Source organism: Rhineura floridana, chromosome 3 (genome assembly GCF_030035675.1).
Source record: "Rhineura floridana isolate rRhiFlo1 chromosome 3, rRhiFlo1.hap2, whole genome shotgun sequence".
Classification (NCBI taxonomy): Eukaryota; Metazoa; Chordata; class Lepidosauria; order Squamata; family Rhineuridae; genus Rhineura; species Rhineura floridana.
The window spans coordinates 122,190,734-122,217,984 of record NC_084482.1 but is presented as its reverse complement, the minus strand read 5'-3'; the positions used below and the strand labels follow the sequence as shown (position 1 = coordinate 122,217,984).

General features: G+C 43.6%; 1 long non-coding RNA gene across 2 annotated transcripts in view; it reads left to right on the top strand.

Annotated features, from left to right (window-relative positions):
* The window catches only part of LOC133380395 (uncharacterized), a 74,920-nt gene extending 52,632 nt beyond the window's left edge, over positions 1 to 22,288 (top strand). Inside the window, exon 4 of one of the 2 annotated variants that reach the window (XR_009761434.1) lies at positions 21,906 to 22,288. This is a non-coding gene — a long non-coding RNA (uncharacterized LOC133380395). Of the gene's footprint in view, positions 1 to 507; positions 767 to 21,905 lie in introns of those variants that run through there. The other variant, XR_009761433.1, reaches the window with a different exon arrangement.
* The last annotated feature ends 4,963 nt before the right edge of the window (positions 22,289 to 27,251 follow it).

Here is a 27,251-nt window from a genome sequence, read left to right as displayed (position 1 = left end):
TGGTGACTGTTTTTAAAAAGGTTATTAAGACTGTGTACATACCATACACTTATGTATACAACCCTAACCCCAACCTCCTCCATTCCTGGCCTGCTGAGACTGAGAATGTGTACATACCATACATTTAAAGCACCTTACTTTCCCCAAAGAATCCTGGGATCTGTAGTTTAAGGGTGCTGGGAAATGTAGCTTTGGGAGGGATAAACTACAGTTCCCAAAATTCTTTGGGAAAAGTCACGGGCTTTAAATGTATGGTGTGTACAGAGCCTCACTCTCAGCAGGCCAGGAATGGAGGAGGTTGGGGTTGCTTTACATAGCCCAAGATGTACACCCCTGCACTTCTTTCATGCTGTTCTCAGTAGAATAATATTAGATTTAGGGCTTTAGGGATGCCTCTTCTCCCAAAGCCCTCAAAGCTCTTCTTCATTATTTTCTTAGGTATCCCAGGCCCATCGCTTTGAGCTTTTCTTGACTGCTGCTACTCTCATTTCTCTCTCCTCTTTCAAGGCCGGTTGAAATATAATCAGGGTTCTGTATGACCTTCTTTCCTATATTCTTCAATGGAGTCATCCAACTGAATATTTTGGTGAATTCTTCCTGCTGGTTAAATCTCATCATGCACAGAAATGAAGCACAGGGTCCCAACCAATGGCCGATCAGATGGTGATAACTATTAGGGGAAGGACTACGCAGCTCAGTCGTACAGCACATGCTTTGCATGCAAAAGGTCCTTGCTTCAGTCTCCAGCTTCTCCAAGTAGGACTGAAAAAGACTCTCGAGAGCTGCTGCCAGTCAGTGTAAACAATATAGAGCTGGAGAGACCAACAGTCTTGTTTCTGTCTGTGAGTTCTATGAAAAATAAACAAAAGTGGTGATATCCCTATCATATCATGGAAGGCATAGGCTAGTCTTGCGCCCCATCTGCACTATATATTTAAAGCAGTATATCACTTTAAACGATCATGGTTTCCCCCAAAGAATCCCGGGGACTGTAGTTAGTTAAGGGTGCTGAGAATTGGTAGGTGACCCTTTATCCTTTCAGGGAGCAACAATTCACAGTGTTTCCTGTGAGGAGAGATTGATTGTTAAACCACTCTGAACTGGAGCTCTGTGAGGAGAGCAGAGTCTTCTAGCAACTCTCAGCATCCTTCACAAACTACGGTTCCCAGAATTCTTTGGGGGAAGAATCTTTTTAAAGTGGTATGATCCTTTTTTAAATGTATAGCTCAGATGGGGCTTTGCTGACAGTAAGGTAGCAATTATTGTTGCTGTAGGGGACATTGCACTTCAGTGTGTGAGTACTGTACACCTCTCCAATGTAGAATAGAAAAAGCAGTTGAAAATTCATGTGTTAGTCAGAATGTCGTGTGTGTGTGTGTAATATGCTGTGCTGTGCTGACTAGAACAGTGCTAGGGTTGCCAGGTCCATGGCCTGAGACTGATCCTGTATCTTGAGGAGAAGAGAAGGTCAGCCAAGTGCAGGTGTTCTTGCAACTCTAATGGGAAAAACCACAAGGTGGAATTCTCCCTCCCCCTCTCCACAACTTTTAAAGATACAGAAGACCTCTTAGAGGCCGGGCCTGGCAACCAAGAGGTCTTCTGTATCTTTAAAAGTTGTGCAGGGGGAGGGGAGAATTTCACCTTGTGGTTTTTCCCATTACAAAGTTGCAAGAACACCTGCACTTGGCTGACCTTCTCTTCTCCTAAAGATACAGGATCAGTCTCAGGCCAAGAACCTGGCAACCCTATAGAACACTGATCAACTGCCACCTCCGAAAGCAATAGCTGAGAAATAATTGCCTTTCATCTGAGGAGGCAACATTCACAGTCTAGTAGTATTCCAGGTAGTAGGACTGAAGTAATCAGCAATTCCACCACATCAGAAATGTTTGCTGAGAGGATCATCTAGCTGATTGCGACAGCGATAGTTACACAATCTTCCCTGCGTCATCCACAGAATCTTGAAAGGCCCAGGTCCACATGGTGTCTGGCACATTTCAAACACTACGTACAGGTATATGCCAAATAGCAGTAACTGTGATCAGGAGGGGAAGCTAGGGAAAAGAACAGCAGCAGCAACATGGACCTATAAACTGAGATAGCTGGAAGGCAGCTACATGACCTGAAATTTGGGCAAAGTTGTTTGCTTCAGACTGATTCTCATTCCAGTCAACCATGGCACTGCACTGACCTGACAAGGGCCATTGCCAGGACCAGTTCTAAAGTGCGGTCAGGTTGGGCACTGGCCTGAGGGCCCCGGAGCTACAGGAGCCCCTGAGGGGCTCCGCTCCCCTTCCACGATCCACACACCCCCACACACCCCACTTATATGTCAGCTGGCTTTTTAGCATTGCCCTTAATGAAGATGGCAGCCGCAGCTTCCCTAAGGTACTGAAGCCGCTGCTGCTATCTTAGTTGATGGCAGAGATGTGCGCGCATAGCACGCACGTGTGCCATCAACAAAGATGGCGGCAGAGGCTTCATTCCCCTTAGGGAAACCGCGGCTGCCATCTTCATTAAGGGCAATGGTAAAGACTAGACAGGTAGGGGGGCCGTGGGGGGGCGCATGCATGCAAGGGCCCCCACATGCCTGGAGCTGGCCCTGGCCATTGCGCAGCTATTTCACCAGCCTTGTGGGGATGAGGTGGTGAAGTGGATGTAACAACTGTCATTTTGTTTCCCAGAAATCTCTGTTCTGTGGCACTTCTTGATTTTGGGTAATTAAAAATGGCTGCCACCATAAAAAATGGCTGCCTACTTTGCCCCTCCCTGGCAGTTACCATTATAAAGTTCAGCTGTTGAGTATACACAGAAAAACACTTTCACAGAGTGAGTGGATCCTCCAGCATGTATCATTTTCTTCAAGAGGTGCAGTGTTAAGTACCTCTCCAAAAGAAAGGGAAGTGAGTGACGCAGGCTTATTAAAAATATAGGATTGTATCCAACTAAATCATAGTGTGTTTGAACTGACTGCCATGAGTGCAACAGAACTTCCCCTTCCTCTACTTCCCCCAGTGTAACCCCCATAGCTGTTCTGGAGGATTAAGGAAACTCCTAAAGCATATTTGGGGGACACCTGGAGACAGGGAGAAATTCTGTTATACTCACGGAAGTCGTTCTGAACATGCAAAGATAGAACTGGATACAATCCAAAGTCACAGTGTACTGTCCTATCTCACACTGTTTTTAAACCTGAAATACTATGGGAAAACTTTCATTACTTTTGGTTATTTTAAAAGAATGTCTTGCAAAATCCTAAAGATACTTTTATTGAAAGCAGAACTAAAGGTGTAAAAGGCATTAATTGCCCTCTTTGTTGGGGTGGGGTGGGGGTCAGCTGGTTGTATAATCAGTTGGCCCATTGCATTTATTTTTATTTATTTTTAAAAATATTTGTATACTGCTTTTTCGTTAAAAACATCAAAGTGGTTTACAACACGTTAAATAAAACAACAGACACGTTAAAAGCAACAACAAACACAATGGACTTAAACGTGCTGATGAAATGCTTGGGTGAAACAAATCTGAGTCAATTTTATGAAAGAATTGCTCTTCAAATTACTGTGCCAATTCTGTGTGTGTGTGTGTGAGAGAGAGAGAGTCCAGACCAGACTCTAATGGATTAAAAATACAAACAAGAAAACATTCAGCAGCTCCACCACAGGCGAGAGCTCTAGTGAATTAGGCTCAGGAAAGTACAAAAAGGTTGATGCCTATACAATAGATATCCTACCATAAGCCTCAGATACAGCTCTCAACTGTCCCTCACTGCAAGGTACTCTTTTCTTAAAGCTCTTTCATTACACTTTAATAGTCTTTCACTGTCACCATATGTCCCTGCACTGCTTGCTTTACAGAGAGCTACAGCTAATGGTAATTAAGGCTATTTTGGTGCCTGAACCATTAGCAAAGTGCTTGATGTCCAGCAGCTCTATTTCTATTTAGAATACAAAGCTCAAAGGAAACAGAAGTGATATATTTATTCTATGTGCCTCAAGTCATCCCAGGGTAGGACAGATGAGGTTTTGGTGTTCCACTGAGCCAAATGCTGCCAGGTGCAAGACTTTCCTTCAAGCAGGGAGAAGGCATGCTGGATCTAGGGCCTCAACAGAGAGGTCCCCAAACACTTTTTATGCTGAAGGGCCATTTTACATTTTGCTTCCAGTGTAGGATGTCTGCCTGCCCACAGGATCCATGTGACTCTCGAAGGCCCACTGTTTGCCTCCCCCGCCTTCATCAGATCTTCCTGTATGACAAGAGTCTTCCACCATTAGTTCCACACCGATATCATCCACACCCAAAATGATAGGCACTTTTCCAGTTTTTAAACATGCTGCAGAAAACTACAGGGGCTTCCACACTAGGTGCTTTCTGAAGAATTACCATGCTTTGTTCACTCACTTTTTATGGTGCATTTGTATGATGTGGACACAGTGTACTTAGACTTTCAAAAAGCGTTTGACAAGGTACCTCACCAAAGGCTTCTGAGGAAGCTTAGCAGTCATGGAATAAGAGGAGAGGTCCTCTTGTGGATAAGGAATTGGTTAAGAAGCAGAAAGCAGAGAGTAGGAATAAACAGACAGTTCTCCCAATGGAGGGCTGTAGAAAGTGGAGTCCCTCAAGGATCGGTATTGGGACCTGTACTTTTCAACTTGTTCATTAATGACCTAGAATTAGGAGTGAGCAGTGAAGTGGCCAAGTTTGCTGACGACACTAAATTGTTCAGGGTTGTTAAAACAAAAAGGGATTGCGAAGAGCTCCAAAAAGACCTCTCCAAACTGAGTGAATGGGCAGAAAAATGGCAAATGCAATTCAATATAAACAAGTGTAAAATTATGCATATTGGAGCAAAAAATCTTAATTTCACATATACGCTCATGGGGTCTGAACTGGCGGTGACCGACCAGGAGAGAGACCTCGGGGTTGTAGTGGACAGCACGATGGAAATGTCGACCCAGTGTGCGGCAGCTGTGAAAAAGGCAAATTCCATGCTAGCGATAATTAGGAAAGGTATTGAAAATAAAACAGCCGATATCATAATGCCGTTGTATAAATCTATGGTGCGGCCGCATCTGGAATACTGTGTACAGTTCTGGTCGCCTCATCTCAAAAAGGATATTATAGAGTTGGAAAATGTTCAGAAGAGGGCAACCAGAATGATCAAGGGGATGGAGCGACTCCCTTACGAGGAAAGGTTGCAGCATTTGGGGCTTTTTAGTTTAGAGAAAAGGCGGGTCAGAGGAGACATGATAGAAGTGTATAAAATTATGCATGGCATTGAGAAAGTGGATAGAGAAAAGTTCTTCTCCCTCTCTCATAATACTAGAACTTGTGGACATTCAAAGAAGCTGAATGTTGGAAGATTCAGGACAGACAAAAGGAAGTACTTCTTTACTTCTTTACACTAGTGGTACACGCCCTGGTCACCTCTCGTTTGGACTACTGTAATGCGCTCTACGTGGGGTTACCCTTGAAAACGGTCCGGAAATTACAACTAATACAAAATGCGGCGGCTCGACTACTTACGAATAGTCGCCGCCGAGATCACATCACACCAGTGTTGTTCGACCTACACTGGCTACCAGTTGTTTTCCGAACCCAATTCAAGGTGTTGGTATTGACCTTTAAATCCCTACACGGTTTCGGCCCAGTTTATCTCACGGAGCGCCTTCAACGCCACCAATTATGCCGCCCGACAAGATCGGCCACACAGGGCCTTCTCTCAATCCCGCCAACAAAAACAGCCAGATTGGCGGGTACTAGAGAGAGGGCATTCTCAGTGGCGGCCCCCACTCTCTGGAACTCCCTCCCACAAGATCTCCGGCACGCCTCTTCCCTAAATGTGTTTCGGAAAGCATTAAAGACCTGGCTCTTTCAGCAGGCCTTCGGGGTATCCGGGGAGGGTTAATTGTTATAACTGTAATGCCTCCTGCCCAGTTTTAATATTGTTGCTGCAGATGTATTGTTTTTATATTGTATTATTATATTTTATCAATTGTATTCTAACAAATTTGTAAGTCGCCTAGAGTGGCCATCGGCCAGATAGGCGACGAAGAAATTAAATTTATTATTATTATTATTATTACTCAGCGCATAGTTAAACTATGGAATTTGCTCCCACAAGATGCAGTAATGGCCACCAGCTTGGATGGCTTTAAAAGAAGATTAGACAAATTCATGGAGGACAGGGCTATCAATGGCTACTAGCCATGATGGCTGTGCTCTGCCACCCTAGTCAGAGGCAGCATGCTTCTGAAAACCAGTTGCCGGAAGCCTCAGGAGGGGAGAGTGTTCTTGTACTCGGGTCCTGCTTGCGGGCTTCCCCCGGGGACCTGGTTGGCCACTGTGAGAACAGGATGCTGGACTAGATGGGCCACTGGCCTGATCCAGCAGGCTCTTCTTATGTTCTTATGTTCTTATGGTCATCAGTTTGTTTCTTCTGCCTCTTTGCAAATCTTGGAAAATCAGATTGTAACATGATCTCAGAGATCTTTCATCTTTCAAAGCAGGGTGGTTTTAGACGCATGCACTGATACTTAATTAATCTTCTGATTGGAGCTAAATTATTTTCTTCAGCTCTGTTCTTTTTTTTAAAAAAAACTTACAGTACTGCTGAAATGAAACTGTTAGCTACATCACACCACTAGTATACAGCAACAAAAAATGTGAAAAGCCAGTTGCGATTCCGTATTGCTGCTTCCAGTGGAAGAGCAATCATTGGGTAAGCACTAGGAGCTGCCTGCCTGGAATCACCCTGAGGCAAAATGTACTTGTGATTTGTTCCAATAGAAGATTCAGACTATACATTTAAAACACACCCAACACACATTTAAACCACAGCGCTTCCCCCAAAGAATGCTGGGAACAGAAGTTTGTTGAGGTTACTGGGAATTTGTAGTTCTGTGCGGGGAAAACCACAGTTCCCAAGATTGTTTGAAAGAAGTCTTGTGATTTAAATGTGTGTTGGATGTAGGGTTGCCAGGTCAGAAGCATCCCAAAATCTGAGATTTTAGGGGCGGGCCCGAGTGATGTCATGGGGCGCGTCCAAGTGATGTCATGGGGCAGGCCCAAGTGATGTCATTAAGCATGATATATTAAGCATCAATCACAGTTGCTTGGAGCATACAATTAAAAAAACTATCTGACTGGAAATTAAGCTAGACATTTTAGCTAAAAGATGGAGACTGGGTAGGGAACATTTAATCTAGCCTACTCGCTTTTGGCAAGAAGGGTTTACGTGCCTTCAGGCCAGGCCAGTCACCAGAAGGTCACTGTAGGAAGAAAGGAGCCTAGTGTTGTGGAGATGTTAGATGGGAACATTTGGGAGTAAGGATGGATTCCCCTGAAGGCTGCAATTCTAAACACATGTACTAAGGGACTAAGCCCCCATAGAACTCAACAGGACTTACTTCTGAGTAGATATAGTTTGGATTGTGCTGTTGGTAAAGCTTGACTAGGGATCCTCTACAAAGACATCCATATCCAAGCAGGGTTGGCAACCCCCCGCCTGGAATGCCCTGCCCTTATCTTTTGATGTGGCTGCTCCAAACTTCTTTACAGATTTGACCCTTCACTTCAGAAAGAGGTCTGAGAAATGAGTAAGAGTAAGAAGATTCTCTACCCTTTCTGTCTGCATAGATGCCCTCATCCTTCCCCTGTGCCCAGCAGAAGCTCTGGGCCAGGTGGGACACAGTGGCATCTCATAAGAACATAAGAAGAGCCTGCTGGATCAGGCCAGTGGCCCATCTAGTCCAGCATCCTGTCCTCACAGTGGTCAACCAGGTGCCTGGGGGAAGTCCGCAAGCAGGACCCGAGTGCAAGAACACTCTCCCCTCCTGAGGCTTCCGGCAACTGGTTTTCAGAAGCATGCTGCCTCTGACTAGGGTGGCAGAGCACAGCCATCATGGCTAGTAGCCATTGATAGCCCTGTCCTCCATGAATTTGTCTAATCTTCTTTTAAAGCCATCCAAGCTGGTGGCCATTACTGCATCTTGTGGGAGCAAATTCCATAGTTTAACTATGCGCTGAGTAAAGAAGTACTTCCTTTTGTCTGTCCTGAATCTTCCAACATTCAGCTTCTTTGAATGTCCACGAGTTCTAGTATTATGAGGGAGGGAGAAGAACTTTTCTGTATCCACTTTCTCAATGCCATGCATAATTTTATACCCTTCTATCATGTCTCCTCTGACCCGCCTTTTCTCTAAACTAAAAAGCCCCAAATGCTGCAACCTTTCCTCGTAAGGGAGTCGCTCCATCCCCTTGATCATTCTGGTTGCCCTCTTCTGAACCTTTTCCAACTCTATAATATCCTTTTCGAGATGAGGTGACCAGAACTGTACACAGTATTCCAAATGCGGCCGCACCATAGATTTATACAATGGCATTATGATATCGTCTGTTTTATTTTCAATACCTTTCCTAATTATCCCTAGCATGGAATTTGCCTTTTTCACAGCTGCCACACACTGGGTCGACATTTTCATCGTGCTGTCCACTACAACCCCAAGGTCTCTCTTCTGGTTGGTCACTGCCAGTTCAGACCCCATGAGCGTATATGTGAAATTCAGATTTTTTGCTCCAATATGCATAATTTTACACTTGTTTATATTGAATTGCATTTGCCATTTTTCTGCCCATTCACTCAGTTTGGAGAGGTCTTTTTGGAGCTCTTTGCAATCCCTTTTTGTTTTAACAACCCTGAACAATTTAGTGTCATCAGCAAACTTGGCCACTTCACTGCTCACTCCTAATTCTAGGTCATTAATGAACAAGTTGAAAAGTACAGGTCCCAATACCGATCCTTGAGGGACTCCACTTTCTACAGCCCTCCATTGGGAGAACTGTCCGTTTATTCCTACTCTCTGCTTTCTGCTTCTTAACCAATTCCTTATCCACAAGAGGACCTCTCCTCTTATTCCATGACTGCTAAGCTTCCTCAGAAGTCTTTGGTGAGGTACCTTGTCAAACACTTTTTGAAAGTCTAAGTACACTATGTCCACTGGATCACCTCTATCTATATGCTTGTTGACATTCTCAAAGAATTCTAATAGGTTACTGAGACAGGACTTTCCCTTGCAGAAGCCATGCTGGCTCTGCTGCAGTAAAGCTTGTTCTTCTATGTGCTTAGTTAATCTAGCTTTAATAATACTTTCAATCAGTTTTCCAGGGACAGAAGTTAAGCTAACTGGCCTGTAATTTCTGGGATCCCCTCTGGATCCCTTTTTGAAGATTGGCGTTACATTTGCCACTTTCCAGTCGTCAGACACGGAGGAGGACCCGAGTGACAAGTTACATATTTTAGTTAGCAGATCAGCAATTTCACATTTGAGTTCTTTGAGAACTCTCGGGTGGATGCCATCCGGGCCTGATGATTTGTGTTTTTATATTGTCCATTAAGCCTAGAACTTCCTCTCTCGTTACCACTATTTGTCTCAGTTCCTCAGAATCCCTTCCTGCAAATGTTAGTTCAAGTTCAGGGATCTGCCCTATATCTTCCACTGTGAAAACAGATGCAAAGAATTCATTTAGCTTCTCTGCAATCTCCTTATCGTTCTTTAGTACACCTTTGACTCCCTTATCATCCAAGGGTCCAATCGCTTCCCTAGATGGTCTCCTGCTTTGAATGTATTTATAGAATTTTTTGTTGTTGGTTTTTATGTTCTTAGCAATGTGCTCCTCAAATTCTTTTTTAACATCCCTTATTGTCATCTTGCATTTCTTTTGCCAGAGTTTGTGTTCTTTTTTATTTTCTTCATTCGGACAAGACTTCCATTTTCTGAAGGAAGACTTTTTGCCTCTAAGAGCTTCCTTGACTTTGCTCATTAACCATGCTGGCATCTTCTTGGCCCTGGCGGTACCTTTTCTGATCTGCCGTATGCACTCCAGTTGAGCTTCCAATATAGTGTTTTTAAACAACTTCTAAGCATTTTTGAGTGATGTGACCCTCTGGACTCTGTTTTTCAGCTTTCTTTTTACCAATCCCCTCATTTTTGTGAAGTTTCCTCTTTTGAAGTCAAATGTGACCATGTTGGATTTTCTTGGCAATTGGCCATTTACATGTATGTTTAATTTAATAGCACTATGGTCACTGCTCCCAATCAGTTCAACAACACATTTTGCACCAGGTCCCGGTCCCCACTGAGGACTAAGTCCAGGGTTGCTGTCCCTCTGGTCGGTTCCATGACCAACTGGTCTAGGGAATAGTCATTTAGAATATCTAGAAATTTTGCTTCTTTGTCATGACTGGAACACATATGTGGCCAGTCTACGTCTGGGTAGTTGAAGTCACCCATTACTACCACATTTCCTAGTTTGGATGCTTCCTCAATTTCATATCTCATCTCCAGGTCTCCCTGAGCATTTTGATCAGGGGGACGATAGATCATTCCCAGTATTAAATCCCCCCTGGGGCAGGGTATCACCACCCACAATGATTCTGTGGAGGAGTCCGCCTCTTTTTGGGTTTCGAGCTTGCTGGATTCAATGCCTTCTTTCACGTATAGAGCGACTCTGCCACCAATACATCCTTCCCTGTCCTTCCGATATAGTTTATATCCAGGGATAACCGTATCCCACTGGTTTTTTCCATTCCACCAGATCTCCGTTATGCTCACTATATCAATGCTCTTCTCTAAGACCAAGCACTCCAGTTCTCCCATCTTGGTTCAGAGGCTCCTAGCATTAGCGTACAGGCACTTGTAAGCAGTGTCTCTCTTCAAGTGTCTTTGGCACTTGTGCTTTGGCCTGTGGTAGTTTTGCCCTTCTGAATTTATATCCTGTGCTCCTACTCTCACAATGCCTACTTCTAGGCCTACCCCTTTTAAAATTTCATCATTTCTTTGGTCTTTATCCCAGGGGGGAGGTTTATTCCGAACCGGACCTTCCTCAGCTCCTGTTGGGTTTTCCCCCTCAGTCAGTTTAAAAGCTACTCTGCCACCTTTTTAATTTTAAGTGCCAGAAGTTCCATTCTGGTTCAAGTGGAGCCCGTCCCTTTTGTACAGGCCCGGCTTGTCCCAAAATGTTCCCCAGTACCTAACAAATCCAAACCCTTCCACCCGACACCATCGTCTCATCCACGCATTGAGACTGCAAAGCTGTGCCTGTCTGGCTTGTCCTGTGTATGGAACCGGTAGCATTTCAGAGAAAGCCACCTTGGAGGTCCTGGCTTTCAGCATCCTACCTAGCAACCTAAATTTTGCTTCCAGGACCTTACGGCTGCATTTCCCCATGTCTGTCGTTGGTGCCAACATGCACCACGACCACTGACTCCTCCCCAGCACTGTCTACCAAACTATCTAAACGATGGGCGATATCCGCAACCTTCGCACCAGGCAGGCAAAACACCTTGCGGTCTGCACACCCATCACACACCCCACTTTCTATGTTCCTAATGATCGAATCACCCACTGCAAGGATCCCTCCACCCCCTGGAGATATATGCTTGGCACGAGAGGATAGCTGCTCATCCCCCAAGGAATGGGTCCCTTCTAAGGGATCATTTCCCTCTTCCTCGGCTGGATGCTCTCCTTCCCCGAGACCATCGTTCTCCATGATAGCAGAAGAGCTATCATCCTTGGAGTGGGACACATCTATAACGGTCCCGAAGGCCTCATCCACACACCTCTCTGCCTCTCTCAGCTTTTCCAGTTCCGCCACCTTGGCCTCAAGGAAATGAAGTCATTCCCGGAGAGCCAGGAGCTCATTGCACCGAGAGCACACCCACGACTTCTGTCCAACAGGCAGATAGTCGTACATGCTGCAGGCAGTGCAAAACACTGGAAAGCCCCCACACCCTCCTCATAGAGGACACCCTCCCCTTTCTTGGGGTGTATGATTTGTCCTGGCCCAGAGCAGATTTTGGGGTGGGCACTGTAATGTTCTTCCCACTGGCACCACCTGTCAGGCTCCCACCCGTGGCTACCACGAGGGGAAACGTATTTTTTATTTTTCTCTAGCTCACCCTAGCACAGATCTCGCAAGATCCCACTGCTAGGCAGCACCACCAGCCACTCCCTATTTCACAATATTGCCTGGGGACTTTGCCTTAGCCTCCCTTTGCCTTATTGCTACTTAGTGTCTGGGTGCACTTGCAGGCCACAACCCCCCTGTATCTTTGTGCCAATAAAGCATACAGCCCTGGGTTGCCCTGGATACTTGATGATACACTATCTCTTCACCGCTGCCACCATTTGATACTGTTTCTTCACCTTGGTAAATACCCTGCCCCCCGACTCAACTGTCATCCTCTAATTTATACCTTCAGCCATTCAAACACTCAGCCAATCATCATACAGCATTCTCCAGCATTCTAGCCCATGTACTCCCCCCTCTCACTCAGTCACTTACCATATATCGCTTAATAAACCCGCACTTACCATATTTACAGATATTAAAATACAGGGACATCACAGGTACCCCCAATTATTTATTTTTCCTGTATGTCTTTTTCTGCTTTGATTTTGTATAGATGCCCTCTTCTGTGCCCTGTGCCCAGCAGAAGCTCTGGGCCAGGTGGGGTGCAGTGGCATCTTGTAGAGGACTCCCTCCCCTTTCCTGGGGTATATGATTTGTGCTGTCCCAGAGCAGATTTCGGCGTGGGTACCTGCAGTTACTTATTTTTTTCTACGTGTTTTTGTCCATTTTGATTTTGCATTGATGTACCCGTGCGTGCCCGGTGCCAAGCAGAAGCTCTGGGCTGGATGGAATGCAGTGGCATATTGTAGAGGACACCTTCCCCTTTCCTGGGGTATACGATTTGTCCTGGCCCAGAGCAGATTTTGGGGTGGACACCCCCAGTTACTTATTTTTTCCTTTATGTTGTGGTCTGCTTTGATTTTGCATCGATGTCCTCATCCTTCCCCTGTGGCCAGCAGAAGCTCTGGGCCGGCGGGATGCAGTGGCATCTCGTAGAGGACACCCTCCCCTTTCCTGGGGTATATGATTTGTCCTGGCCCAGAGCAGATTTGGGGGTGGACATCCCCAGTTACTTATTTTTTCCTGTTTTTTCCCCTCTGCTTTGATTTTACATAGATGCCCTCCTCCGTGCCCTGCGCCCAACAGAAGCTCTGGGCCAGGCGGGACACAGTGGCATCTCATAGAGGACACCTTCCTGGGGTATATGATTTGTCCTGTCCCAGAGCAGAGTTTGGGGTGGGCACCCCCAGTTACTTATTTTTTATGATTTTATGACATCATTATGTATTTATGATGATATCGGAATCCTGATGATTTTGATTGCATAAATGTATTGTTATTCTTGATGGGGAGAGTCCCCCGATCACAGTGATATATCATACAGGGTACCCCAACATATATTTTGGGGTTCAGAGACATGTTAAGTTTGGTTTGAAGTTGCTGTAGTTGTCTTCTTTTTTAGTGTTTTGAACTTTCAAGCAAATAAGGAACTGGGAACCAGGAACCAACTTCAGCGTCGTATCAGTTAAATAGATTAAACAGTTATGGGGGGGTGGCTGATGTTTTGGTGTATATCTCAGGAACCAGACCACCTAGAAACTTAATTTTTTTTTAAATTGAAGCTGAGAGTCCAGAGATTAAGGGGTGCTAGCCGGAGAGCCGGAGGGCCCCCCAAAAACCAAAGACTCCAGGCAAAAACCGGAGACCTAGTAACTCTAGTTGGATGTGCTTTACATGTAAGTACAGGAGATAGAAAAAGGAGTTTGACAGCTTTGGGCCCGAATAGGTCCATGCCCTGGAAAAGAATGTTGATTTATCAACCATCTCAGGCCCTGTGATTGGCAGGACACGACCTGTTGGTGGTACCACTGCTGGGTGCTGCCCCATTGGTGGTGATCTGGGACAGGGCTTGCCCAAAGGCAGCTACCCATCTGTGGAATACCCTCCTTGGTGAGGGGTGTCTCTCTTCCTCATTATTAACTTAGGAGGAGGAACTTGAATAACATTCGTTTACCTAGGCATTGGATGACTGAAAGATACCATTCTTGGCTACTTGAAATTATAAGCTGTGAGGGTGTGCGACTGTTTTAAATGTTTTTAGATGTTCTCGTATTTTAAAACATTTTAAATACGGTTTTTAAAAATAATATTGTTTAACATTTTGGTGTTTGCTGCCATGGACTCCTTTGGGAAGAAGGGCAGGACAGAAATATGATTAATAGCAGTAATGTTACTACAGTGATGCAAGTATGTATCTTTGTGCTTTGTATTTTTTATTAACCAGCAATAGCAGAGTGTCTCGGCCTTTTGGCTGTGCAGATTTATTAGTTGTTGTTATTCAATGGATTTCTAACCTGCTCGTAAAGCAGGTGTGGGGAACTTCAGGCCCAGGGGCAGAATCTGACCCTCCAACCCCTCTATCTAGCCCTTGGGACTCTCCCCAGCCACGCCCCCTACTGGCCTGGCCTTGCATCCTCCTTAAGCATTTTTGCCTGGCGGGAATGTGTCCTTGAACTCTGATGATGCCTCTTGATTGCCTGGATGGAGGACTGAGAGGAGTGGGTATATGTAGAAACTAGTTTATTGTACAAAGATAAAATTTCTATCAGTTGCTCCACCCCCTTTTGCCTCTGGCCACATTCACAAGTGGCATATGACCCTTGGAAGGTTGCCCAGAAGGGAATGTGACCTTTGAGCTGAAAAAGGTTCTCCACCCCTGATATATGACCTCCCAAGACCAGGCCATGCCTCTTCCTCAGTGTCCAACCAACTATCTTGTGCAACCTTTTAATAGTACATTGAAGCATATTTCCCACCTCTCTAAATCCCTGAACATATTCCATATATATAATACATATCCCCCACCTCTCTAAGTGTGTGAACATCTACTTTGCGAAATACATCTGTAAAGTAGTTGTTCAGGAAGTTAGATGCATGGAACAGAGAATTAGCATGTGTTATACAACCTACACAATGGAAAATTGCTTTAGAATCTATACAAATATTTATTTAGATTTGAAACAGATTGATCTAGAAAAAAACAATGTTTTGGGTATATTGGACCCCACAGCATCCAATACAGATAGATGCTGGAGGTGCAATGCTCATTGAGGCATATGATGTGGCCATGCCCAATGGTATATTTTTTTGTCTGAAGTTGTTGTTTGCATTGATTTTGTACTAGTGAAACATTTGTAGATGTTCATGTACTTTTAAACAATATCCCTGTAGTACGGGGATTAATGGCAGGACAACAAAAGTGGATTTTGCAAGCCCTTATGGTCGCAATGAGATTTATACTTTGAACCTGGAAGGATAAACACCCACCACTTGTAATGCAATGGTCTGAGCCTGAGGGTCCCATCATCCTTGCTACATTTGAACATATTTGTCTCCTATATACATCAGCCTCATGTGGATACCTATTTGGATATCAAGAGGGCTTATATCAACTTATATGCTTACTTTAAAATGGATATATTGATGGCTATTGTATCTTTAAGGTGAGCTGATGGTGTTTTTGTTACTGGGGTTTTTCACTTTTTTCTTTATTAATTTGCTATTAAAAATCAATATAATAATATATGGGAAGGAGCCCTACTTTCCACCTTATACACAATCCCACCCTGCAAAAGCCGGAAGACAGGTCCCATCTCCTTAGTCTTTGTAGCCGCTTTCACAAAGAGGAGCTTATAAGGCAAAGAAGCCTAGAGTTGGCAGCTGGAAGAGTGACCTGACCCCTCTCCATTTCTAATGGACTGAGTGAGTCAGAGTGACCAGCAGCCAGGGCACCTTTTTGGCTCCTTATTCCACATGCCTGCGCGATCTGTGCCTACTAGGGAAATGCTGTAGGTGATTATGCTAATCCCTCTTCCCTCTCCCACCGCAGAAATGGCCAGAAATGAAGAGCTTCCTCCCTTCCTCCCAAGAGTAGCTGTGTCCTGCCTGTCAGGGCTTCCCATTCCTAGTATGCAAACCCCCTCCCATCCCCCTCCCAGCCAAGCTGAAGGAATGCTTAATCCAGGCAGCCTATTCCAGTCACAGACAGGAGCCGGGTTTGTCTGATCTGTCTCTAGGAAGAGGTCAGGCAGGCCTGGGATGCAGGGAGGGGGGAGGAAGACCGTACTCTCCAGGACAGTTTAGGGTGCTGAAAGGAGGTGATGGGAAGGGTGCAGAAAGTTCCAGAACCAGGACAAAAGCATTATGTAGGTTCAGTGGGTACTAGAGGAGCTGTGGCATGGGGGAAGCAGAAGACCAGGCATAATGAAAGAGGCCATAGCAATTCAAGGTTCAATTGTGATACCTAAATGTGAGAGGAAAGCTAGGAAGACTGAGAATAATGATTGAGGAGCATAGTGAACAAGAGACTATGACTGTGATAGGACTAAATCAGTGGCTTTCTGCATTTATTTAGCACCATAAATGTGCATGTGCTGCTTACTGTCACCCCATGATTTTACTTGTCTTGCCTTGAGGTTGCCCTATTGCTGTGGGAATACTGAATTTTCAGAGCAACATAGGAAGCTGCCTTATACTGAGTCAGACAATTGGACCATTGTCTATCTAGCGCTGTATTGTCTACTCTGACTGGGAGCGTTTCTCCAGGGTTTCAGGTGGGGTTCTGTCCCAGCCCTATCTGGGAATGCCAGGGACTGAAACTGCGATCTTCTACATGCAAAGCAGTTTCTCTGCCACTGAGCTATGTCCTTTCCCAAAGGCTATACCTGGAAACTTGCACCCGAAAAGTATGCTAACTTTCCTCCATATCTATTGCTGTTAATTCCTGCCAGTGAAATGTGGTTGTGTGAGTATCAGAGGGATCTCACACTAGGGCAGAATCTAGTGAGGCATCAGTAGCAAACAACGTATGGCACCTGAGCGGCAAAATGGCCAGTGCTATTGCAGGGCAGAGAGAGCAAGTGCAGAATTGTGCTGTTGGCTAATTAATATGGCCCTCCTGCAGTACGACTGACCAATGGAAGTTTTAGCACCTATTATTCACTTGCCAGGACATATCCATGTGCTCATCTATTTACTTGTTCAGTGCAGACCTCAGCCCAAAAACGTCCACCACTTATATCAGTCACTACCTTTTGCATTCTTAAGATTTTATGTACTTGTCGTGGCTCTATACAGGTTTGCTCCCAAGGACAATAGCTCTAGGATTATATTGTTGTAAAAAGCTAAGAACAACCCTGTTGTATCAGAGCAAAGGCCTATCTAGTCCAGCATTCTGTTCCCACAGTAGGCAACCAGATATCTCTGGGAAGCCCACAAGCAGGATGTGCAACAGCACTTTCCCCATTCATGATCCACAGCAACTGGTATTTATAGGCACTGCCTGCCAAGCCTGCTAAGAGGTGCTTAGCAAAGCTCACCCTGACTGTCCAAAGGCTTGCTTAAGATGCCAACAGTTGGGATTTGACACAAATTGAGCTACAGAATCCAGCCTACTCCCACTCAGTAAATATTAAGCAGCTGCATTTTTCACAAATGCCTGGAAGATTTCAGAGGATTGAAGTTTGTGAATGAAGCTCAGAAGACTGGAAAAGAGCTTTATAGTAGGGGCTAAAAGTTACATTGCAGCAGTCAGCTTGAAAAGCATAAACAAAAACAGGAAACAGTCACAGTCTAGAGGTGGAAGCATGTGGGTGGTGAAATATGTGATTGGGAGTAACCACTTGAATTAGAATTCAGCAGCCACAGGCTCATACACAGCTTCACACACAAGTCTGTTATTTGTTATAAATATCCATTTAGAACTGACAGCATACTAGGTTTTATATTGCCTTTACCTAGTTTACTAACACGGACAGAACAAAATGAGGATGGCAGGAGTGAGAATGTTAAGAAATCCAGAACATGAGAAGAGCCCTTGCTAGATCAGACCTAGGGTCTCCTTTTCAACAGCGGCCAACCAGATTCCTCTGGGAAGTCCACATGCAAGCCCACCTAACTTCTCTGTTTATCAGCTGCTTGTTTTTAGGAGGCATACTGCATCTGAATGGTAAGAGCCATTAATAGATATATCCTCCATTAATTTGTCTAGTTAAAAGCCATCTAAGCTAGTGGCCCTCACAGTGGATGCCATCTGTTAGCTATGCCATTAGGTGTAACAGGACTTCAAGTTCTCTCTTCTGAGCTAGCTGATTAATTTATTTGGGTGACCTCAAGTTCTAGAATCAAGGGAGAAGAATCTCTATCTACTTTTTCAACAACACGCATAATTTTATAAACCTCTATCACTCCACCTCCCTGACATCATTTTCTAAATGAAAAAGCCTCAAAACATTTTGGCCTTTCCTCATAGGGTGAGCTCCAATCTACTGTCGAGTGTTAATTGCTCTTTTCTATAACTCGTCTAGTACAACTACTTTTTTGAGATGGGGGGATATCAAAACGGAACAAAGAATTCCAAATGCAACTCCACCATAGATTTATAAAGGCATTATTATGGTATCTAAAAGTTTAAAATCCCTTTCCTAACCATTTCCACATGGCATTTGGCTCTTTGACTCCTCTGCACATCACTCATGTTTTTAGTGAGCTGTTCATCATGACTCCTAGATCAGAGATTCTTCTGGAGCTTCTGGCAGTCTATTGGAATTTTCACCATCCTGATAACTTGGGTATCATCTGCAAACTTGGTTACTTCACTGATCACTCTGGAGCCAGATCATTTATGAGTAATTTAGATAGCCCTGGACTGAAAACAGATCTTTGGGGGAACCCCACTGCTCACTTCCTTGTGCTTTGAAATATATGCAATGACTGCCCATGTAGTAACAGGGAAGTCTCAAGCGGTGGTTAATATTATACCTATGTTGAAAGTAAATGAAGACTTTGTGGAGGTGGATTCTGAAAGTGATTTAAAAGAAGAGAGGGAATTAGTATCATGGAGAAGGGAAAAGTGGCTCCAGGAAAAATGGAGGGACACTTGTGACAAGCTCAGCAAGAAGATGCAGCCCTCAGTCCATCTGGACTTACAGAAAAGAAGTACAGATTCTATATGTATGACTGGTTGGGTGCCTTCCTTATTTGATGCAAGAGGCTCAACATGGGGTAAGACACTGCCAGCCCAAGACATTTTGTCCACCTCCACCCCCAGTAAGATTTTAAAAAGTTGTTCTCCTATTCAGACACAAATCCTTATATCTTCAACCCACCTTTTTTCTGCTTTATGGAAAGGCTGGCCCTGGCAGGGCCTTTATGGCAGAGCAACTTTTTCTCATAAGAGCAGTGTGGCTCCCTCCATGTCGACCTATAGGAAATGTGTTTACTCTCTTATTTCATCAGTTTTTGGGGAAGTATGTGTCACTACCTGTTTGTGCTGCTGTGTTTATTTTAGAACTCTGAGGGTGTTTTTAGTATGCTTCATTGATGTTTTGTACACAGTGACTTCAGATCACATTCTATGGCTAAAAACTGCCTTAAGTGCCCAATGGATGGAAAGGTGGTGGTGAATTAAATACATCTTTTCGGAAATCCAGCAACAGTTCATTCCTAGGAAAATGCATGGTAGGACCACGCTGCTGGTTCCAACCCCATACACGAAATTGCACTAGGAAGTCACACTAAGGCTTGACACAAAGCCTTGTATGCATCGTCCCTACATTTCCACATAAGAGATTCCATCAGCACTAGAGAGACAAATCATGCATGCTGAGCCTCTCCAGCTGGTTTCCAAGTCTCTTCAATTATCCCTCTCAACTGCAATACCTGCCCATCTCTCTCTGTCAAGTGCCATGTTATTTGGGGATGTTTCATGGGAAGTGATTCACAGAAAAAAAACTGTTGTCCCAGTCCCAACCTTCCTGTTTCTCAACAATACTGCACTCATACATGCAAAGTAAAAAAAATATGATTTCTCCCCAGCAAACAAATGCTTCCACGGGGTATCTATGGATGTAACTGTTTATGTGCAGTGTCCACATTCCTTAGCATGCATCAGCAGGAAATATAGCAGCTGAGACTGGGACAATAGTAGTTATCTGCAAAAGCTAGCAAAAAGCTAGGGGATAGGGCAAGAGTGGAGCATAGGAACTGCCTTATAGAACCTCTGCCTATTTGTCCATCTAGTGAAGCATACTCTGACTGGCAGCAGCTCTCCAAAATTCCAGTCTTTCCCTGAATAGCTAGATTGTAGGGATTGTACCTGGAACCTTCTGTATGCAAAGCATACGCTTTACCAGTGACCCATTGTCCTGCCACTGGCATTTAACCAGGTCCCGGATAGTTCTAGAACCTAACCCAGAGAGTGCACAAAGGACGAAGCAGCTTTGCAAAATGGAGTACCGGTTGAAAATGTCTAACCTGTTACATCTTTCCTTTCCCATCGACACCTTCTTCGCAAACCACCAAGAAAAGAGAAAGGCAGAGATGCAATGCAAAATGTTTTATAAGTCATTGAGCTAGACAGTAAGGGGAGTGCTCCAGGCAACAAAGCCAAGGAAAATAGTCCACATCAGATTAGGAAACTAGCACAGCAGCAGTAAGTTTGTTTACTCCACAGAAATAAATTGAAATCAATGGTGCTTATTTTCAAGAATGTTTTGGATTGCAGTCTTAAAGCAGTGCCTGACTTAATGCTCCTTTATCACCCCCACGTGGTCAGAGATGGTAAAAACCCAGCAGACTGTCTATTCTTTCGGTCAAGCAGCTAGAAAGCAGTTTATGCGCTGTATTCCAAGCTTTGAACATAGTTTTGGAGTAGCGCTCACAAACAGCAGAGGCAGTAGTAAAACTATGAATAGACTCAGCAGCGAGAACTGTTTTCAGACCACAAAGGGGTGGGGTATCATATGGCAGAATGCTCCCTCCCTGCACACAGAAAAGCAGAGATTAGGGAGAATTCTGTCCTAGCCTTTTCTACATGTAGGTAGGTACTCCACCATATGGGCCTTCCATCTGCAATGGGACAATCCAGATAAAAGCTTACCACCGTATTTGTTTTTGGTGAGTAGGCCCAAAATGGCAATAGTAGCAGCTTTTTCAGTTGTTTTCTGAGTTGTAAGAAGCCACAGAAGGACATTCATTGCAAAGACATCCATATTTCTGACTCATGATGCCAGCGAAGATAGGTCAGTTATTGTTGGTGCAAATTTCTCTATTTGGTATCCTCAGCTCAAGGTTAGTAATGCACCATCTTGAGTGTTGACTCTCTTGCAGCTCTGCAGGTCTTTCACAGAACTGAGGTTCCAGCAGATGTTCTCTGCATACCGTCAAGGGAGATATCTTGGAATTTCAGTTACAGAACGGAAATGTGTATTTGGTTGTAACCAGACTGAAAACATAATTCATTATTTGCAGTTCTGTCCTTTGCATATGGATCCCAGAAATGTTTTTTTTTACAACCCATTTTAAGTTGCATTCAAATCGACCACCACAGGAAGTTGTAACAGGATTACCAGCTGATAACCAACTACATATTACATATATGGTAGCCCAATTCACACTGGCAGCCAAGAAGCTGCATTCCCCCTGAAAAATAATAAATCGTAATTCTTAAGATTTGAGGATTTGATTTTCCTAGTGGTTGGTCAAAAACAGACCACCTAAAAGCCGATCCGTTGAGCCGTTTATAATAATTCCATCTTTTATATAATTTTATAGCATTGAATTCTTTTAATACATTGTAATGGCCTTTAGTTATATGCAATAAAGTTTTATGACTGAGTGACTCAGATTACCAGCCCCTTAAAACAGAAATGAAGAGCCTGGTGTCCTTCAGATCTCATCAGCCCCAGCCAGCTTGGCCAACGGTCAAAGATGATTTAAGTTGCAGTCCAACAACTGGGGGGCTACAGATTCCTTATCCTGCTTTTAAAAACACCACTGGTAGCCAGATACTTTTCTCCCTCCTCCCCTTTTTTCCACGTAGCTCTTGGTCAGGTAAAATGGCTCTATACAACATTAAGGTGATGTTCTGATGTTTTTCTTGAAGCCTTGGAGGGCCTGAAACAAGTTAAATTCTGGTCTGCTCTATTCACCAGGGAGGCTATTGGGAAACCCAGGCATGCCAAGGAAGCAACACTGAACTTTCAAGTGCTGAATGATCATGGGAACTTTCAAACTATATTCAGGAAGTGACCCTAACACAGAGCTATTTTACACACTGCACAACAGCAAGATTGTGTTTTACCACCATATCTTCACAGTAGAGGGAGCCACAGCCAAATTGGGCTGCCAGGTTTTGAAGGATAAACTTATTGTGTTTGTTTTTAGGTATAACCTGCCCTCCCTTGGTGCTCCTATAAACTGTTATAAATGAACAGGAATGACTTCAGCTTTTTACTGAGGTCCAGCAAAGGATTTTTCTTGAGTGAGAAGCCATTTGTTTCTCCAGTTGTATACAGCACACACTAACTTTACACCCATCTGTGCCTTTCCTAGTACTCTCTACAAGAAGCCTGAAGAAGACTCATTAAAGCAGTGATTCCCAAACGGTGCACCACAAGAGGTGGCTAGGTGTGCCTCGAATGTTATGAAAGTATATTTTTAAAATGAGAAGAAACCTATTTGTATAGAGATTTATTACATCCATGATCAATTAATTTATTCATAGTTTAAAATATATTAATTTATTTTAAATTTTGTACACGAAGTGCGCCAGAAATTTTTTATATGTTTTACAGTGCACCACGAACTAAAACAGTTTGAGAACCACTGCGTTAAAGGAAGAAGGAAAAAGGAAAAGGACCTGTTCAAAAATATCTCATGACTCAGACCCTAGTGCATAATCACTGAAAAGACATTAACTTTTTAAAATTAATTCTAAATTCGCACATCCCAAAGAGATTACATTTTCCTAAGTCAGCTCACTAATTTTACAATCTAGGCCCTAGATTCTATAGTCACCCAACAGGTGTGATTTGAGAGGATGAAATTAATTTTCACAGGTTTGGAAAGCAATGAAATTCAACTCTGTTAAGCTAACTTAATAAAAGCCAGTGTTAGCAATAAGCACTCCAAATGTGTACAAGTCTTGAATTCTGTTAGCAAGTCTGGTAAATTTAGTGTTTGACATAGGAGTCAGTGTTCCAGTCTTAAGAGGACATCAGACAGGCAAACATGATTTTCTCCATGAAAAGATGGCCAGGACCTTTGCAACCAGGACCTCTTCCTCCACAGGGACACAGACCAAGCTAGGAGTAGAGAATAGCCACACTGAACTGGTAAACACAAAGAATGCTGGATTAGAAAGAGTGGAGGTTCCCTACAAGGATTTAGGTAGCTAGCCATCCTAAATTTGCTCTCAAATGTATTGGAATATAATTCTTATTCCATGCCTGACAATTGGTGTGTCTGTTTATATGCAATAAATACAAGTCAACTCATTTGTTGTGGGATATCCTGCTGTCTTTCCTCAAAAGACAGCTTCTGCTGCAGGACTGTTGTCTTTTCTCAGCGCTCAAATTACGGTATTGTTTCATTCAGAAAATGCATTTTTCCACACATCCTGCATCTATGTTGAAATCCTCTGAGAAAGTTATGCTACAGCAAATGCCACAACATGGCCAAGGTCCTTCATATTATACAAAGGGTCATGCTATGCTTTTAAAACTCATCAACGCAAGTCCTTACACTTCAGGAAGATGCTGTTACATTCCAGCTTTTTCTCAGATAGAAGGGCTGCCTCCTTTAAAGAGAAAGATTATGTGATTAATGCACTCTATGCAAGAATAGCCTTACAGATTAGATACAACCCTTTTACTTCTGTTAGTTCTACTCAGAGTAGACCCATTGAAATAAACGCATATGATTGTTAGATCCATTAATAAGTATAACTTAAGTCAAATACAACCCAACCTGTCCTCCCACACATGTTTGTGTCATAGGTTAGTGAGCAGAGCCTGCACAAACTAGTTGCTTAGGAGGAATGGTCACCTATCCTGTGCTAAGTGTAGCTAGCTGGACACCATGTTCTGGCCTTTTAACTCCGATAATACAGCTGACAAACCTTGGCTTTCAGTCAAGCAAAGATAATACTGAGGACTCAACTCTCTCTGCATTAATAATGCTGAGGTTGCACACAAACTTAATGGGTCAGCAATGAGGTGATATAATAGCTCACCATCGTATGAGTGACCTCAAGTGCCTGTCACTTTGGAAAAAAGACACCAAAAAGACCCTGGCTCCATTAGTATTTTCATTGTTATCTAGTATAGTTTTGTCAATTTCATATTGCTCAAGTTTTAGAATTCTTTTTGCTTTCTTTTTTGCATGAATGAAAGAAGTTGCCTTATACCAAGGTACACTATTGGTCCATTTAGTTCAGTAAATGGATGAACACTGACTGACAATGGCTCTCCAAGGTTTCATACACGAGTTTTTGCCAGGCCTACCTGCAGATGCGAGGGACTGAATAATCTGTAGCCTTCTGCATGCAAAGGATGCACTGAGCTGTGGTCCTCTGAATAGGCCCAGATGCATTTTAAAAGAAATACTCTGACAGAAGCTGTAAATCAGGCTTTTTCCACACAGAAGAGTAGCCTTGTAAATGTAAATCTTCAATATGGCTATCTATCCATCCAGTGAAACTTTAGCACTAGCAGAAGGCATTTCTACTTGTGCAAGGGAGGGTTTCTCTTAATTTCTTCCAACTCCTCTCTCTACCTGAACTCCCCCCCCAAACACCTCAAACTGTTCCAGAGGGTTCTCTGAACAGCTTTTCTGACGGCTACATCAGAAAGGAAGCAACAAGAAAGCCCTGTTCTGTGAGTGGAACTACACTTGCAATCGTTAGGATCCAAGCCTGTGTGCACCAAAAAGCTTGAGCCTCCGCTCATTAACCAAGAAAGGAAGAATCATCACTGAGTTGTAGTTGTAGCCAGCCAGTCATCAATATCAGAATGCTACTACCCTAGCTAGCTGAGCTTGCAGGCCAAATTACTTGAAAGCAAAAAACACCTAACCTATCATTTGAGGGCGGTCTTGATGTTTCGTTACCAATTGCGTGGAAACAGCAAGAATTTAGGGCAGGGGTGGGGAACCTGCAACTCCCATCAGCTCTACCTGGTACAGTGGAGTTTGTCATGTGACAGTAACTCAGTCATCCAATCTGGTGGTTGCCTTTTACCAGTTTAATAATTTCAGAATGTATGCCTTTGCTATAAAATATACTGCTTCACACACTCTTTTCCCTTCTTTTTCTTTCCTTGCCATCCTGAATCTTTATACTTCTATTATAGCAGACATTATCTGTTATTTAATTGGGGGAATATTTTTTTAAAAAGGACGGGATTAGGTCAATTGACTCAATTATGTCTACATTATATTAATTTTGAAAAGGGCCAGAGAAAGACTAACTTCAGCTTCCTGTATTCTTAAGTCTGTTCACCTGTATGTTGCTGGAAATGGTATGAAAGGCCTAATGAATCCTGCAACAGTTCTACCTACAAGCTCTTTACTGATTAATTCTGCTAATAATCATAATCTTCATTTTGATTTGAATTTGACCACTTTTATCTTTGGTTCTTGTGGAAGAGATTCTGTGCACCAAAACAAGTCTGCTTCCATGTTGGACTTGCTTTTTAATATATTTTTAACCTTTTTTTAAAAACAGTATGTTTTTTAACCTTTTTAAAAAGATTTCAAAGTTTTTTAAAAAATGTTTTACAGTTGTTTTGCTTTAATGTATTTTAACATCTATTTTTATTATGGTTTTTAAGTGTTTTTGTTGCTTTTGTTTGCCGCCCTGGGCTCCTGCTGGGAGGAAGGGCGGGATATTAATCAAATAATGAAAATAAATAAATAAATATTTAGCTACTACAGTGTAGTCTTCTGCTACTAAGACAACCAAGAAGCAGAAAAATAGTCAGATATCTCAGGGACACATCTTGAAAGCACAACCTTTAGCACTGAAGAGGGCAAAGCAGTATCTCAGCTGCATGAGCAGTGATGGCCACCAACTTGGATGGCTTTAAAAGAGGATTAGACAAACACATGGAGGATAAGGCTATCAAAGGCTACCAGCCATGATGGCTATGCTCTGCCTCCATGGTTGGTGGAAGCATAATTCTGAACACCAGTTGCTGGAAACTGCAGGAGGGGAGATTGCTCTTGGATTCAGGTCCTGCTTTTGGGCTTCCCTTAGACATCTGGTTGGCCACTGTGAGAACAGAACTAGATGGGCCATTGGCTTAATCCAGCAGGCTCTTATGTTCTTCTGTGTGACACCACAAACATATCAACAGGCCTCTGTTTGTTACTTCTATATTGCCATTATTTAATCTTTTCAACATTTTGTGTTTGAACTATATTACATCTCATTCCAAGCCCTCCAAATAAAAATCGAAACAAAATAGGAATCAACTCTGCAACCTCCCTGCATGTTGTGCAGAGTAGTGGATCTTCTATACATACAGTATGGTGTCATTTCAAAAGCAGCAGCAGCTTCAACTGTAGGCAGGCTTTAAAGCAAGATTTAGCTCCAGTGGCTGTGGTTGAACTTAAAAGGCAATGACTCTCCCTTCTCCTTCTAGTCCACAGTGTTGCCCCAAGCCCATGCCTCCAAGCCAGATTTCTTCAAAATACCCCAAGTTCTGCAAGTACATACGTGGGCAGAGCAATCCAAACTATAGGAAGCCAGGGTAATTTAGGCCAGATTAAATTATGCCAATGTAATTTACTCCAATTTCAAACTCTGCTACTGCCAGCTAAACTGGCCCTAAGCTAGCAGAAGGACAACAAGCCTTTAAAATAAAATTTGACTTAAAGCACCCTTTTTGCCAGTGGAACTTCCACTGGGGTGCTAGGCCATGTGACTCAGTCTGGTGAAGAGAAGGCTGAGGGGTGACATGATTGCACTCTTTAAGTACCGGAAGGGCTGTCACATAGAGGAGGGTACAGATTTGTTCTCTGCTGCCCCAGAGGGTAGGACTAGGTCTAATGGTTTTAAGTTGCAAGAGCGTAGATTCAGACTGGATATTAGAAGGAACTTCTTGACAGTAAGGGCGGTTCGGCAGTGGAACCGACTGCCTAGGGAGGTGGTGGGATCCCCTTCGCTGGATGTCTTCAAGCAGAGGCTGGACAGCTGTCTGCGGGAGATGCTCTAGCTGTGGATTTCCTGAGCAGGGGGTTGGACTCGATGGCCTACAAGGCTCCTTCCAACTCTATGATTCTATGACTCAGCTGTATGGAGTTTGGAATAGGGTATGTCTCCCCCTGGCTCCATCCCACTCATCCCCCAGAACACCCCTTTTTTGGGGACTGACACGAGTATCTCTGGCTGAGCTGGAATGATTCAGCTGGTGTTGACCTGGCTGAGTCAAGGCTCATCTGGAGACCACTTATTCCAAACTCTGCTTCTCCTGGTCGAACTTGGATTTGGATTGTTC